Below are 16,817 nucleotides of genomic sequence, written 5' to 3'. Positions count from 1 at the left end.
AATTTATTAATTAATTGAGATTAATACCTTCATTCTAGTGGAAGAGCAGTGTGCCAGGTAGATAGAAACGACTGGCTGTCCAACCGTTGCTCCAGAAACTGTGTTTGGATGACCATCTTAATCTATGATGCTTGGTTTGTAGTAGCCATGTAGAACATAGATTCATCTTGCATATATTAGAAAAATCTCAAAGTATCTTTAGGGTTGTCTGTGAGTGATGCTGGCCACAGCTGACACAGGAAAGATAAATTTGCTACCTTGTGATGCATCTCTGCTCCCACCGAGTTGGATAATTGTGTCTGAATCTAGTTGATTCTATCTGCAGAATACAGAAAACTGTTCAGCAAGAAAATGAGAATTCTGCCTTTAGAGTCAGCCTAGATTGATGAGGCTTTTTGTCACTGGAGCAGTTCTGATTGGGACTAGGTGGACACTATGGTGGAAGAGAGTTTTCTAGGCCTCACCAAAGACGCTGCATAGCATCTCAAATTCTCCATGCCCATTTTCTCACATTCAGACTGACTTCTGCCAGAAGGTGTTCCTCTCCATTCATGATTCATACTATAGCTCATCTGTGAGGATGGCACAAATGCTTAGGAGATACCATATTGATTATTGAGGCAAAAGGGTAGCCATAATGCTCCTCTGTCACAGGGTGGTTACTGACTAAGTCTATGCAGAATTCTCCCTATGTTGGTTTTTTGCAACCTGTTTTATATTCAGCCGTTTCAAAGAGCAGACTTATGAAATAGATCCTTCTTCCTGAGGGGAGTGAAAGTGAGACCTCAGCCTGATGAGAATAATGAACAGACTCATTCTATAAACCTTCTTTTCCTCCCTGTTTCTCCACACTCAATCTCCAGTCTGACTTGATTCATTTTATTAAGTTGACCATGGTAGAGTGGATCTTTCTAGCTTATATTTTCTATAACATTCCCCACTATAGAGTCTGAGCACCAGTTCTGTCTTGGTGGTTCAGTGTGAATGTGACAAATTAATAGGGTCTGGGAGGTTAAAAAAGTCAACCAATTAAAAAAATATTTACATTAGGAGCAGCAAAATTACATTTACTTTTGTTAAATAGAACAAACTTTCCTATGGTTCTTGTATGAGCTTTGTGAATATAGCCAGCAAGAGGTGAGATCACTGGAATTTTAGAGGTCTGGCTATTGAAGGTTGTCTCCGTGAGTATGCATTCATTTCCCTATATCACTTGCATCAGATCTCAGTCATGACTGCCAGTCTTCTGGTTTTTGTGCATGTGTGTGGGGTTGTTTTTTTTTTTTAAATAAAATCTTGCTCTTACATGGACAGAGCAGCTGATCCCCATTTAGAGAAAACAAAATTATAGTGAAGGCAACTTATTTTACCCTTGTCTGGTAACAGCAAAAACAATCAATCAGTTCCTGACAACAAAAATGGGTGAGTAGTGCAAGTGATAAATAAAAAGAGGGAATAGTGACAAGGAATTTCATCTATGAAGGATGAGGAAACAGCATTCATTACATGAAGCATTTTTAATACTTAGTGTACGTTTTTCATCTTCACAGTGCTGTACAAAAATGAATTGTCACAACACCCCTGTTAGATAGGAAACTGGTGGTATTTCCATTTTACAGATGGGAAAACTGGGGCACAGAATGGTTATGGGATCTGCCTTTTTCAGAGGTTCTTAGCACCTGCAGCTCCCATTGACTTCAGTTGGAATTGTGGGTGCTTGGCATCTTAGAGTGTAAAGCCCTAGCTACTTGTCTAAAGTCATAGTTGTCAGAGCTGGGACTACATCTCAGCATTTCTTAGCTCCCAGTCTGGTGCTCAGAGTGGGGAAAACTAATTGGCACACACATGGAATGGGGAGTTAAAAAATTAAGACAGACTAAAAAACTTTATTTAGTCTTTTTATTTAAAAAACAAAAACAAACAAAACCCCTCATGATTTTGGGGCCAGTCTTGTTACTTTTTTAATTTTGTGGGGTTAGCAATGTTGCAAAAGCGATTTGGTTTTCTCAGTCCATGGTATATGTTAGTTTATTTCAAAAATTACCATGTTTAATAACTGGTTGCTTATACGTAGACTGTACCTTAGGCTGTATTTGGAGTGTTGCATGTCAGGATTTAGATGCATTGACGGGGATTTGTAGAAACATCTACAATATATGACACTAGTACCTCTGGCCAATGGTGTTAGTCCCTCATCTTCATAATTACATAATTTAGCTACGTATATTTCATGTGATGGTGCTGCGTTTTATTAGGTTGACATATCTAGTCATAAAATTGCACACTTTGACCTTCTAACCCCTTTCTAGGAGGGGAATCTCTTCCAATATTTCTTACAGAGCATGTTGTAACAAACATTCTTATTACTTTTATATCCAGGATTGTAAAATCATTGCAGGTGATTCAATCCCCTAATGCTATGTAATTAATCTGAGGGTAGAAATTGCCTTTTTTCCTAATTTATAAAATATTAGATTTTTATTTCTGAATTGCAAGGCTTGTATGCTGCTGCTGATTTGCTTTCAGATTGGTGGTAAAAAGATTTTCTTTATTGCAAATGGAATCAGGATGTTTTGACTTACTGTATTCTGAATAGGGTGAGGAGATTAGCATGGTATGTAAAATATTTGTCCATAAAACCCCACACATTGCTAGTGCAAATCATTCACCCTGCCTCTGTTCCCAATTTAACAGTGTTTTCCCCCCCTCTGTAAATGATACTGTGCAAAAAATCATGATATTAATTTACTTGTATATTATATCTCTGTCTCCAATCCTTTCTTTGTTCTTGGGCAGGGACTCTCTCCATCTTTGGGTATGCCTACACTGCAAGTGAAGGTATGATTGCAGCATTGGTAGGCATATAGCCTTGCTGGCTTTAACCTAGCTGGCAGAAATAACAATGGTAGTAAAGACGTGGCAGTGTGGGACAGCCACCCCAGTGCATGCCCACAGGCGATCCTGTATATGTACTTGGGTTGCTGGTCCACACTGGGATCCATTTCCTCACATTTTCACTGCTTTTGTTATCCATGCTAGCTAGATTAAAACTAGTGCAGGTATGCCTGCCCATGCTACAGTTACACCTTAATTTGCATTGTAGACATACCCTGTGTTTGTACAGTGTCCATCACAATCCTTTGGTAACTACAATAACATAATTTTTTGTTGTTAATAAGTATACAAAATTTAGGCTTTGATCCTGTGAGCTGATTTGTGCTGGTAGACCCTTAAACGAAACCCAGGTGAAGTAAATGGATCTGCTTGCAGGCACAGGGATCTTCCCAGGTAGATCAGATCTTTAATTCTTAGAATAATGGAGGCCTGTATTCAGGTTTAAGAAGACTAAGGTAACTATACTCTTCTGATGCAGGGGAAAATTTAATACTAAAACTATAAAATATTTCAGTTGATCTAGCTGAATTTCTTGTAACTTAAGTCCTTATTAAAGTTACAAATAAGGTTAATATATTTTTGAAGCATTTACAAAAACAAAAAAAAGTAGTTGATCTATGTGAACTTTCTTAAAAGTTTTGTTTTTGTTTCCCCTGTTAAATAATCACTTCAGATTTGAAATATTGCAAGAGAAGCTGAGTACTAGTAGGCATAGGACTTGCAGTTCTAAGTTGAAACCTGCCTTTACCTCTCCCCTTCACTCTGGTAACAGAAAAGTTTGCTGACTAATAGTGTTAATACTTGGAAAATAAAATGTAACCTTCAGTCAACTTTCAGTATCTAACCCAGACATTCAGTGAATGGGCAGTTTCATGGTGAGGAATGACAAGTGGGAGGTGTGCAAGTGAATGTCAAAAATCCTAGAATTAGGCTTACATTCTTATTTCAATTTCTATTTCCTGTATACTGACTTTAAGTACTGGAATCCTAAAGTCCAAACAATGAACAGTTAAGTTGTTTTGGATAGGAACTGACACAGAAGAATTGTTTATTAATTTGTTGTTGATCAGTCACCACCCAGTGCTGTCACTTCTGTACCGCGTGTTATCTTTTCTGAATTCCTCAAATCTATATCGTTTCTATGCCGCTCATGACTTCCTGTTTGTCTTTTGGCTGGTGTTGGAGTGCATACCGTGAAGTGACTAGCCCTAATGGTCAGATCCAGCTAATCGCCTAGACTCCTCAGTGCCACAGGTTCAAATCCCTGTAGAATAAACTCAGCCCTTTATCCTTCCAAATTAGATTGAGTCCTCCTTCGAGTGCTTGTTCATGTCGATTCCATTCTAGGGGTGCGCACATCCATGTGCACAGTTGTTGGAGACTTTTGCCTTAGCGGTATCTGTAGGGCTGGCTGTGGCGTCCTCTGGAGTGCTGCTCTCATGCTGCAGTATATCGGGCGCCACCAGCCTTATGCCTTCTCAGTTCCTTCTTACCCCTCATGATGATTGGTTGGAGCACCTGGTGTTGCTTAGCAAGAGGATTAGTGGTTCTTCACTGTTTAGATCGTTCTCCTTTGTTATTTAGCCAGTGATCACTTAACAAATAAAGTGTTCTAGTAGCAGGTTAGTAGTTAGAGTCCTGGCTGGGACTTTGTGCCCCGCTCCCCAGGCTTTAAGCTGTGTTCTGAGTGCAGCCAGCCAGTGCCCATCAGCGATCCTCACGAGAGTTGTCAGAAGTCCCTAGGGGAGTCTCATCGAAAAGACAAGTGCTGGATCTGCAAATATTTTCACCCCCGAACTCCAAAAGAGCAGGACATTTGGTTAAGGGCCCTCCTCATGAAGGCTGCTCTGCACCCAGCATCAAAGTCCTTGCACTCTGATTCCACACCCGGTATTTCAGCATCTGCAATGCTGGCACTACAATCCATCCAGCACCATTCCCCCTCGCCGGTACCAAAGAAGCAGTCGAAGTAGTTTGGTCTGCAGGCACCGTGCAAGGGAACTTCGGGCAAAGGACCTGAGCTAGGCCTCGTGTCTGCAACGGAGGCTCTCGGGTGGTACCGCTGTGGTCAGACCCTCTAGCCCAGCCAGGGACCCACCTCCGATTCTGGGGAGCAGTAGGGGGTCTCGGCCCATCACAGGGCGATCTGCGCCTCAGGCGGGCCCAGCGGCCAAAGAACAGTTTGGCCGATAGGCATCACAGATGCCTTGCCGCATGGCTGATCCTGCCAAGACACCAGCTTAGACGACCAAGCGGGTGATGGGACCGCCCCGAAAAGCAGTGGTCCCAGACCAGAGGCCCTGTTCCCCTTCGTCACGGCCAAGGACCCTGGTACCACAACCCCGGTCTCCAGCCAGGAGGCCTAGATCTCCAACACCATGGTCTCCGCTTACAAGATGCGCCACTCCAGAGTCGCAACGCTGATCCCCGTGTTCCTGGTACCGACGGTCCTCCCACCAGAGATTGCCAAGGCGCCAGTTGCCATCGCCTTACAGGTCTCCGAGGCGTCTGTCTCCTCCAACATGAGACCATTCCTGGTCACGGCACCAGTTTCCGGGGCCCTGGTGCTTTCTTCGAGCAGGCACCAGCCCTCGCCTTCACTGTACCAGTTGCTGACAAGAGTCAGTCGACAGACTCAAGCTTCCACGGCCCCGACCACCAGAAGGACAGTGGTCGGATGGACAGTTTAGCCCTTCCACTGTTTGGGGCAAATCGTCTCCCAGCCAGGAGCCTGCCAAGACACTTTCAGCATTGGCATGGGGTCAAGGGGCATGGACTGCCTCGTGGCAGTACTGGAACCCGTGGGGGGTGACTGTGATGCTGGCACCATACTCCCACCACTTCTCCCGGGCAGCATTGGACACGCTACCCCCCAGCACAGCTGGCACCGGCTTTGGCACAAAGAGCCCAATCCGAAGCGGTGCCGAGCTGCGGAGCAGTCCCCGTCGCAGCAAGGGGATGCCCTCCAGCCTTTGGCAGTGCAGTCATCCTCATCGTCCCCAGATGAGGTGGTGGTGGGGCCCTCGCAAACTGGTAGCCCCCCTGTTGACTTCAGGGAGCACCAAGCCCTACTTAAAAGGGTGGCGACCAACCTGAACTTGGAGGTTGAGGAGCTAGCTGAGGAGCCTAATGACCTCTTCAGTGTCCTTCCGTCCTCTGCCCCAGCCCAGGTTGCATTGCCCATTCACCCAGGGGTCCTAAAGATTCCTAAGTCAGTGTGGCTAACCATCTTCCATTCTGCCCACATCCAAGAAGGTGGAAAAGAAGTACTATGTCCCCACAAAGGGGTGTGAATACTATATGCACACCCTCCTGTGGGGTCCCTGGTTGTGTCTGCTGTCAATGAAAAGGCCAGGCTAGAGGCACCCCTAAAAATAAAGATGCCAAGAGGCTGGACTTATGTCAGAAAAATGTATTCCATAGCAAGCCTCCAGTTCAGGGTCTCTAACCATCAGGCCCTATTTGGCAGATACAATTTCAACCTGTGGGACTCCATTGGGAGGTTCAAAGCGAGCTTCCCGCAGGATTGGGTGCAGGAGTTTGCCACTCTCATAGAGGAGGGTAAGGTGGTAGCCAGGGGTGTCCTCCAGATGGCCTGGGACGCCACGGACTCGGTGTCCAGGATGGTTGCCTCTGCAATAGCCATGAGGTGTAGCTCCTGGTTACAGACCTCCAGGCTGTCCCAGGCAATGCAATCCACCCTCTAGGACCTCCCGTTTGAGGGAACAGGGCTCTTCTCTGAGCTGACTGATGCTAGACTCCCAGGCCACCCTCTGCTCCTTAGGCCTACATACTCCTCAGCAGGCCAGAAAGCCATTCCGCGTGTTCCCCCCCCCCCTCCTGCCTCTGCCGTCATCAAGGTCTTGGGGTACCCCTCGTTCCAGCTTCTACAAAAAGGACCAAGACAGGGGTTTTAAGTGATGCCACCAGTCGTCATCTCATCCACATGCCCAGCCTGATCCTTCCAGGGATCAAGGCAGCCAGAAGCAGTCATTTTGAGGGTGCATCCAAGGACAATGCTTCAGTCACTGCACCAGATCCATTCCCCGTCTTCGTCAACCACCTCCACGCTTTCCGGTCTAGGGTGACCAGATAGCAAATGTGAAAAATCGGGACGGGGGTGGGGGATAATAGGTGCCTATATAAGACAAAGCCCCAAATATCGGGACTGTCCCTATAAAATTGGAACATCTGGTCACCCTGTTCCAGTCGGCCTGGTCCCATATTGCTTTGGACCTCTGTGTTCATCACAGTCTCATCGGGCTATACCCTGTAGTTTGTAGCTGACCAACACTTCTGCCACCCTTCCCTGTCCCTCTTCAGGGACACTTCTCACGAGCAACTCCTCGTTCAGGAGGTTGAAAACCTCCTGTGCCTAGGGGCAGTGGAAGAGGATTTTACTCCTGTTACTTCCTCTATTCCGAAGGCAAAAGGGGGCCTCAGACCTATTCTAGACCTGCACCGCCTCAACGAGTCTCTCAAAAAGTTGAAGTTTAGTATGGTCTCCCTGACCTCCATCATCCCCTCTCTGAATTCAGGAGACTGGTATACCACCCTTGATTTAAAGGACACTGCTTCCATATTTCCATATTCCTTGGGGCACTTGCTTTTCCTCTCTTCCATGTTGGGCCAGCACCATTTCCAGTTAACAGCGATGCCCTTTTGGGTCTCGTTGGCCTCGAGAGTGTTCACAAAGTGTATAGCACCAGTGGCTGCTTACCGGCAACGTTGGGGAGTCCAGATTTATCCGTACCTCGATGACTGGTTGGTTGATAAGGTGCCAGTCCTCTGATCAGGCATCTCAATCTGGTCTGTTCCACCTGCTGCGACCTGGGCCTAATAATAAACGACAAAAAGTCGACCCTCACCCCAGTGCAACATATAGAATTCATTGAGGCAGAACTTGAGAACCACTCGAGCCAAAGCCTTCCTCCCAAGACTCTGTTCCAAGCCATGGTGGACCTCATCTCGGCTCTGGGTGCCCAACCATTCACCACTGCCCACATGTGCCTGAGACGGTTGGGTCATATGGAGGTATGCACTTACAGGGTCCGGCACGCGTGACTCCGTCTCAGGTCCCTACAGGCATGGCTGGCGTTGGTCTGTGTCCCCAACAGGTACAGTATGGACCGGGTGTTAAGGATTCCGGACAGTGTACTGTTGTATCTTACCTTGTAAATCACATCACATGTACACATGCGTATGTTCCCAGTGTTATACCAATAAAATAAAAACCAGCAGGATCTTATTAAAGGGAAAAAGGCAAAATACCACATTTATTGTGAATACAGAAAGAATCATAGTAAGCAGTTAATTATAGTTATAACATTCCATTCAATCTCACATTAATTCACACATTCATTCATACACACACACACACACACACACAGGTGGTTATCATAGTTACCAGCCTTAGAGTTGCTCATGCCAAGCCACTGGCCCGGTGGCCTGGACGTGAGGAGGGAGCAGGGCCTTGTCAGATGCTCATCTGATGCTCCTGGAAGTTGGTTTGCAGAATCAGACCCCAAAGTTCTCGCTTTTTAGAGTCTATTTTTATAGGAATTTCTTCCTATGCCAGTCTATGGGAATTGCTTCATCATGCTGTTGCTGAATCAATCAGCAGATAGCACATTCCTGACGGCTCCAAGATGTTATCTTGTTCTTTGGTTCTCCCATTCTTGAGGCTGTTGGGTGGATTCCAGTCTGTCCTCCGGGGGTCCTCTGATTATTTCCACTTGACGCCTTCTTCAGCCGATGAACACTGGATTCTTAGGCTGGCACCTCCCTGATCATTCAGTTATTATCCACACCAAGCATCTATCCACATACATCTTCTATCTCTATTTTAATCACAATTGTTAATACAACAAAAGGGCGGGGAGTCTCTGGGTGCTGTTTGTTGTTAGAGTATTGCTTTGAGTCTCTCTCTCTGTGAATTGCTTTGAGAACAGACTCTGTCTTAGAATGTACTAACACAATTAGCAGCTTGCAAGTTTCACACACAGAGGGAGAGAAACAGTACCAAAAACCAAGAGACCTCTTAATTAGTAATACCCTGGAATTTAAACTATGGGGAATCAAACTCATTTGTGATTTTAATACAGAACTTCTTTAATATGATCCAACACCAGAACTGTATAGATTAAACTTGCTTTCAGAAGGTCTAAATAACTTGTTCAATCTGAACTGGTTTAGTGCTCATGTGAACACAGAATAGCTAAAATGGTTCAGCTAGTCCTCCTGCTGCTGTTCCATAGTGCATAAGTGACCTTTTCAAATCTTCCACAATTCACTATGTCTGGAAGCTGTACTGATGCTATGAAATAGGTACCAAGAGGGCATTGCAGTTGACATGATTTAAAACAGCAGAGCTGATGTGCAACTGGTGTTCTTAAATTGAGTCATCATAGCTAATATGGAAAAAATGAAAGGTTCTCAAACTGGTTTGGTCCAGCTGACTCAATTACAAGGGGTTTGTTGCTGTGGTGTAAACAGTGTTAGTCATTTCTGCAGCCTTCTCACCCATATGAAGTGGCACCTGAGCCTTTTGTTCAGTTGCTAATAGGCCTCTTGATGATGGCTGACTAGCCAGTTTCATTACGGTTGAGTATTGGTTCTTCCTTGTTGTTAAGGGGATTCCTGTAGACCTTTACCATAGGCACTGTTGGTAATACATCAACTAGTGTTTGTTTTACAGGCTTTTAACTGTATAGGGCCAAACACAAACAAAATAGCCATTTGGCTGGGCTATCGTATTGTGCAAATTCTGTAGCTCAAGAGTCCTGATTCCTTTTCTGGCAGTGGCCATGTTGCTAACACCAAACATTCAAAAATCATGAGTCCGAGCCCAAAAATTCATGATTGGATTAAAAACAAGATTTAAAACTGTAAATAAATTACATTTTTTGCCTGCTTTTGGATATTTCTCACCTTGTAAGGGGAAGCTCTCCACTCCTAGATTGTGTAAGATAATTTCAGGATCAAAAATAACCTTAAATATACACAGAATGTGGCTTCCCTGTTCACTGCTTGGAAGGGACTGCACTTACTCTCTCCTGTCATGTGTGAGAGAAGCTGGCACTCAATGACTCATAATTCCCCCTCCCCATCTGTAACCAGGCAGAATAGGCAGCTGTCTCACTCATATTCTCCCTTCATGATCCCCTATAATCTCCAGTCCCCCATCTACCTCATTAACTTGCCCACTTATATTTCCCTCTCTTCACCTTGTCTCCCCTACCACAGGCTCTCTCTCTGCCACACTATTTTTCCCTGCACCCTCCCAGTCTGCCTCCTATTTCCTCTGCCCCTTCCCCGCTCCCCCCGGGTCATTTCCCTGATCATCCCTGTACATCCTCTTTCTTAGCACATTTTCCCTTGCCCCCCCCCCCCCCCCCCCAATGGTCTCATTCCTGAAACTCTGCATTCTCCTGTCCCCTGGCATTCATATGGAGGCTGAGGAGCCACCATCTTCCCTCTGTTAGCCCCATTTCAGCCAATGGGAGATGGCATCCATCTTTGCTGGGAGCAGCCTCACTTTCCTCTACAAAGGTCAGAGGCATGGTAGCTAGTTAGCTAAGGGCAGCCTGTAGCTTGGGTCCTGTTGACAGAAATGAGAGACGTTGTCTCCTTTTGGATGAGGGCAGATTTCATAGGATTGAAGCCAGCAGTCAGAAATTCATGAGAACTCTTTTAAAAAACACAACAAAATAGAAATTGTGAGACTTACAATAAAACTGAGAGAGTGGGTAATGCTGCAGTGTGTTGGTGGGTGCCAGACTTGCCATTGGAGCACCTTTCCTTCCTCCCGCCAGCAGTCTTTTATTCTTTTCCCTTTCCAGAGCCTGGGGCCCTTGTAAATCTTAATTCTAGTTCTGCAAGTTCCACTTGGGAGCCTCGCTGACAAGTTGGTCAGAAGTATGAAAGCATTATAAGAAACACTATGAGATGAAATCACTTTGTTCATCGAAATTGCACTGTGGGATTTTGGAAGGAACTGGCAAGGAAATAAGTGACCAGGACTTCCTGTCCCTGCTAGTTTGGGCTTGATGAGTTGCAATGCCAAGGTTACTTGTCTTAACATGTCAGAATTAGATTAATACTGATCTTCTGAAAAGTGGTACACTTATGTATATTCAGATTATTTTAAAAATCCATTAATGGGAGGTACTGCGTTAATGCATTTTGCAGTAACACTCTGTTTTGCAAACATTTTGTTTTATTATTGGGTCCTTGAAATGATAACCACTGATTTAGTAAACCTACAGTGTAGTAAGTAAATTGAGTAGTAATGGCCTGTTCCTGCATGATGAAAGTTATTGGGAATATAAGTACTGACATTCTTGGGAGCAGGATTGCGGCCTAACTAAGCAGGTGTTTTCTGACTAAATGGATATACTGTAGCTTGTTTTATTTTGTTCCTTTGTTAATTCAAAGGAGCACAAAAATCTTTTACTAGGCTGTTTTGAATAATTCCCCTAAACATATGATATGTTTTTGTCCCCACAGAAGCCTGCTCAGGAAGACATAAGAAAGCTGATCTCAATAATTCAACAACAGGTAACTTAAGTTATAGTTTTATTTTCTTTGCTACAAATTATGGAGAATTCTTTCTTCTGCAGTTGGGAAAATTCATAGATCCATTATTTTCTAACTTGAGTACATGGAGATAGCTCTCTAAATTCACATTGTTGGCAGCTAAGTAAAAGTTGCTTGATTTTCACCCCCAACCCCCTTCACCCATAGGTGCTGAGCACTTGCAGCTAGTTTCCCAGTGATGACAATGGAAATGTGAATGCTCAGGTCTTTTGAAGAAACAAATCACTTAAGTCCCTAAATGTGGCGTTGGGTGTCTAACTTCAGGCAGTGAAGTTGGAAAATTTGCCCTATATAAATACAAGTAATATCCTAAGAAATGTGAATAGGTTAATTGCTTTCCTGTTGAGCAAATTATAGGAAAGCTGCAAGGGAACGTGTTTAACTTCAGTGGCTGAGAGGACTAGAAATGATGTTTCTCCATAAATTTAGTATGTCTTTGGTATATTTAAATAAGTATCATGTTATGAAAGAACAGACTTTTTGGTTCTGCTTTTAATGTAGAAATGGAATACCCACTTCCCCCTTCCCATCTTTGTCTCACTAGCTTTCCCGAGTTTAAATGTCATGAGTATTCTGTTATAAAATATTGGATGGGGGAACCTGTTTAAGATTCTTATCTTGTCCATTTGGGTAAAAATCAGTTTTATTATGGATTACCTGGCCAAACTATACTGTAAACTGTACAAGTATCTAAAATTTCTGTAACATTATTTGCTCTAGTCACTGAGTAGTTGACACTGTCTTCAATTTCTTATAAAATATTGATAAAGATGTGGAAATTAAATGGAAGAGCCATTTTCAGTTTTTGTGTGCAAAGCACACTGATAGGCAGTTTTTTTCCCTGTGTTTGTAATGCATATGTAATATAGGGAGGTGGTGTGGTATAGCTATAAGGGATTGAAAAAGGAGCTGGAAGATAGGAACTTCAGAGTTTTAACTGCGGCCCCACCAATGACCCCTGTGGGCTTGGGTAACACACCTCAATTCTTTGAGTCAGTTTGTCCATCAGTGAAATAGCAATACTCTGATTTCTCTCTTTCTCAGGGTGTTGTGATAATTAGTTTAATTATTTGCAAAGTGCTGTGCACATGAATGATGCTGTTATATAAGAGGCAGCTGTCATTACCATTGCTATGGAGAGGGAGCAATCTCTTAATAATTAAGACTGCAAGTTAATTTTCATTAGAAACCCCTGCTCCTAAATACCACAAAAAAAGAGAGACCTTCCTTAGAACTGGTAGGTGAGTGAGCTCTTTGACGGATGTTTTGTTCCCCCCTTCCCCCCCCGAATTTCAAAGTAAGTCAGAACAGAGGTTACTTACTTACAATGCCAAAATAACAAACACGTTCACCAGTTTCCAAAAAATCTTTTTTTTTCATCACTTGCAGCCAAAACCCCTCCAAAACCACAAAAGTAGGGAAAATGGAGAGAAGTAAAATTTAGTTCACTAAGTTGACACAATTGAAGACCTGTGGTGAAACCATGGCCCCATTGTAGTCAATGGAAATTTTGCCTTTGAATTCAGTGGGGCCAGGATTTCACCCTTAGTACTGAAAGGTAGGAGTGAGTGCTTCTACCCCATGCTTTATCCCCAATCCACGTTCAGACTAGCTTTAAAAAATAAGCAGTATCCAAGACAGTAACTTTGCTGAGGTGAAGTTAAGGTTGATAGAACATATAATTAATTTTATGATAAAAATCCTTACAAGAAAGTTGGATATAACGGGAGAAAAAATCCCCCCCGCCCCACCCCAGTTCAAAAGCCTGGAAATTCAGAGTTAAGGTTAAATTTACTAAAACTCCAAATATTTTAATATATGGAAATTGACAGGTAGGATACTGTGTTGGAGCTTACTAGGCACTTGCTGCTGTCTACCAGAAGGCCCTGTACTAAGACGGTACCCTTATGGAAGGGGAAGAGCAGCAACTTTGGACCTCTGGGGTTTCCTAAAGAGGCCTCCCCTGATCAGCTGCAGGCAGAATCGGCAAGAATTGGTCCTCCAGCGCCTCAAAGGGCCAGGAGCAGGTGGAGGTCAATCAGGACTCGGCAGGCTAGATAAAAAGGGCTGGCTGCTTTTACTATGGGACAGGATGAAGCCAGGGAAGGAAGGCTCTCCCTGCCCTAACCCAAGTAACCTGGCCCAGTTAGGGGCTTAACGTTGACAGTGTTTGCCTTGGATCTCTGTGCAAGACTATTGTTTGTTATGGACTGTAATGCCCAAGTAGCTATTTTGAGCTCAGTGTTCATTTGTTTGCTGTAAAACTTAAGGTGAGCCTGCTCCATGGGGTCCCTGGCTCAGGGGAGCCTTTGACAGATATCCAAACTACCTTACTTCTGCCCCCATGGTGATGCTCTAAGTCAGGGACGGGCAAACTTTTGGGTGTCAGGGCCACATCAGGTTTCTGAAATTGTATGGAGGGCCGGTTAGGGGAGGCTGTGCCTTCCCAAACAGCCAGGCGTGTCCCAGCCCCCAATCTGACCCACCCCGTCCCCTGACCATCCCCTGCCCTTGACTGCCCCCCACCACCCCATCCAACCCCTTGTCTTATTCCTGAATGTCCCCCTAGAATCCCTGTCCCCATTCAACCCCCCTGTTCCCCACCCTCTGACCGCCCCGACCCCTATCCACACCCCTGCCCACTACCCCAAACTCCCCTGCCCTCTATCCAACCCCCCCCGTCCCCTTACCACGCTTCCTGGAGCACTGGTGGCTTGTGGGGCTACAGCCGTGCTGCCTAGAGCACTGGGACAGGTAGCTGTGCCGCCTGCCTGGAGCCAGTCATGCCACCGCGCAGCACAGAGCACTGGGTCACGCTGCGGTTCTGCAGCTGCGCTGCTGCCCACAGAATTGTGCCGGCGACGCAGTGAGCTGAGGCTGTGTGGGAGGGGGGAACAGCAGGGGAGGGGCCAGGGGCTATCCTCCTGACCCAGGAGCTCAGGGGCTGGGCCGGAGGGTCCTGCGGGCCGGATGTGGCCTGCGGGCTGTAGCTTGCCCACCTCTGCTCTAAGTAAACAAGAAACTCAGACTACCAACTGGTACCAACTCCAGCCTTGCATTCCACACAAAAAAAACTACTATACAAATTCTTATTTAACCGAATGGAATACTAAAACACAAGCTTACCAAAACAAGACAGGGACCCCCCCCCCCCCGCTAAATATTTTTTAGAGAAGGCAAATGCAAAGAAATGAGTCTTGCACTTGGAGCGGAAGGATGGTAGTTGCTGAGAGATTTAATTCCATGGTCTTGACCTGGTGAAGAAAGTAATGTCTCCTGTATGGATGAAGCTCACTCTTAAGAGTTCCATTGTGTGAGAGGAGAAAACTGTCAACCGCATCTTCATCCTGGAGCTTTAAGCAATCTTTTCGATACTCTGGGCCCAGACCATGGAATGCCTTGAAGATAATGACCAAGACCTTGAATTCAATTTGATATTCTACTGGAAGCCAATGGAGAGAGCAGAGAACAAGTTTCCTGCTAGTCTGTGTTGCTGAGGAGATGTGCTGCAGCATTCTGTGCTAGTTGTTGTTTCCTAAGCGCTGAAGCCTTTGTGCCAAAGTATATCACATAGCTGTAGTCCAGCCGAGAGGTGAGGAAGTTGTGAATAACTGAGTCCAGGTCATCATTTGGCAGGGTAGGTTGAAGTCTCCTAGCCGATTGGAGATGACAGAAAGCGTTACTCGTGAATGCTGCTATGAGAGAGCTTGGTGTCAGCGAGGAATCCAGGAGTACTTCTAAATTATGGACTGATTTGACCAATTGTGGATCTGTATCTTTAACCAAAGGAGATTGCACTGTGGCTGCTAACTGTTGAAAATGTTTTCCTCTGCCCAGCAGCATCAGCTCTGTTTTGCTCAGGTTCAGCTTCAGCCAGCTGTTTTCATTCATGAGCTGATCTTGTTGAAGCACTGGGCCGTCTTGGTGGTAAGTCACCACCTAACCTTTCCCTCAATAAACTAAATAGATTGAGCTTCTTAAGTCTCTCACTGGAAGGCCTATTCAGATTTCAAATCATTCTTGTTACCCTTTTGATGCTTTCCAGTTTTTTAAATATCGTTTTTGAAGTAAGAACACCAGAACTGGACACAGTATTCCATTAATGTTCTCACTAATGCAATATACAAAGGTAATACCACCTCCCTACTTCTACTGGATAGTCTCTCGCTTACGCATCCAAGGTTCGTGTTCATTGTCTTAGCAACCACTGTGCACTGGGAGCACCTGATTTGCATCTGATTATTTACCATTGCCATTAAGGTATGTCTACACAGCAGCCAGGAGGGTGCTTCCAAGCATGGGTAGGCAGATGTGCTAGCTGGAGGAGAGCTAGCGTACTAAAAATAGCAGTGTGGCTGCAGTGGCATAGATGGCGGCGGGTCAGGCAGGTTTTTAGTGTGGAGTAGCCTGAGCTACTGCAGCTATGGTGCTATTTTTTAGTGCTGGGAAGCACCCTCCCGACTTCTGTGGTGACATACGCTAAGTCCTTTTCAATGTCACTTCAGTCTACCGTATAGTCCCCCATCTTATAAAGGTGACCTATGCTTTTTATTCCTAGAGGTATGACCTCACATTTGGCAGTATTAAAACCTATGTTCAAATAAGCGCACCTGAACAAGAGATCTAAATTGATCTGTATAACTGACCTGTGCCTATCACTGTTTACTGATCCAGCAATTTTTGTCATCTGCAAATTTTACCGCTGTTGATTTTATATTTTCTTGTAGGTCATTGATAAATATATAAAATAGTATTGGTCAAGAATATATCCTGGCAGGATCCCACAACTAACAATAAAAGAAACAAAAGAGGGGATATGGGAAGTTAGGATCCCTAAAAGGCATAGTTAAGACAGTTTGGGTATCTCAGTTGAATTTCCATATCTTCAAATATTTGGATTTCTTGTAAAGTTAACCATAACTCTGAATCTTTTGGCTTTGGCTTTTTAATACAGTAGTTTGTGTTTTTTCCCTTTTGCTAACTACAGCATTCTTCTAAGGAATTTTATTCATATTACTCATGTATGGTATCAATCTTAACTTCACCTTTACAAAAAAAAATTTGGTAAAATATAGTAATTAAAGCTTGAATAATAAATTCATACTTAAAACTGTCTATTGTGAATCAAATGGTTACTTAGTTTGCAGATTTTCTAAAACCAAAGTAATATATTTAAACATTTACCACATTTTTGCTCTTTAAAAATAAGCAATATGGAAACTTTTACCTCAGGTCTGTTTTTTTTTTAAGTAGCACAAAACTCTCTTATTAGTTAAGCCGTTCAGACTTGTTCTGCTGCTATAAGGTGTGCAGACAGGTTTTTC

At 44.3% G+C, this 16,817-nt stretch overlaps 1 protein-coding gene across 5 annotated transcripts in view; it reads left to right on the top strand.

Annotated features, from left to right (window-relative positions):
• TRERF1 (transcriptional regulating factor 1) overlaps positions 1 to 16,817 on the top strand; it is a 144,590-nt gene that overhangs the window by 31,414 nt on the left and 96,359 nt on the right. For all 5 annotated transcript variants that reach the window (XM_048843057.2, XM_048843055.2, XM_048843056.2 and 2 more), the window contains exon 2: positions 11,404 to 11,454. The gene's annotated coding sequence lies outside the window, so the exon portion shown is untranslated. The remainder of the gene's footprint in view (positions 1 to 11,403; positions 11,455 to 16,817) is intronic.

The sequence above is a fragment of the Caretta caretta genome, chromosome 3, assembly GCF_965140235.1.
Source record: "Caretta caretta isolate rCarCar2 chromosome 3, rCarCar1.hap1, whole genome shotgun sequence".
NCBI classification, from domain to species: domain Eukaryota; kingdom Metazoa; phylum Chordata; order Testudines; family Cheloniidae; genus Caretta; species Caretta caretta.
The sequence above is the reverse complement of the archived record's forward strand: the minus strand, read 5'-3'. Positions and strand labels throughout refer to the sequence as shown.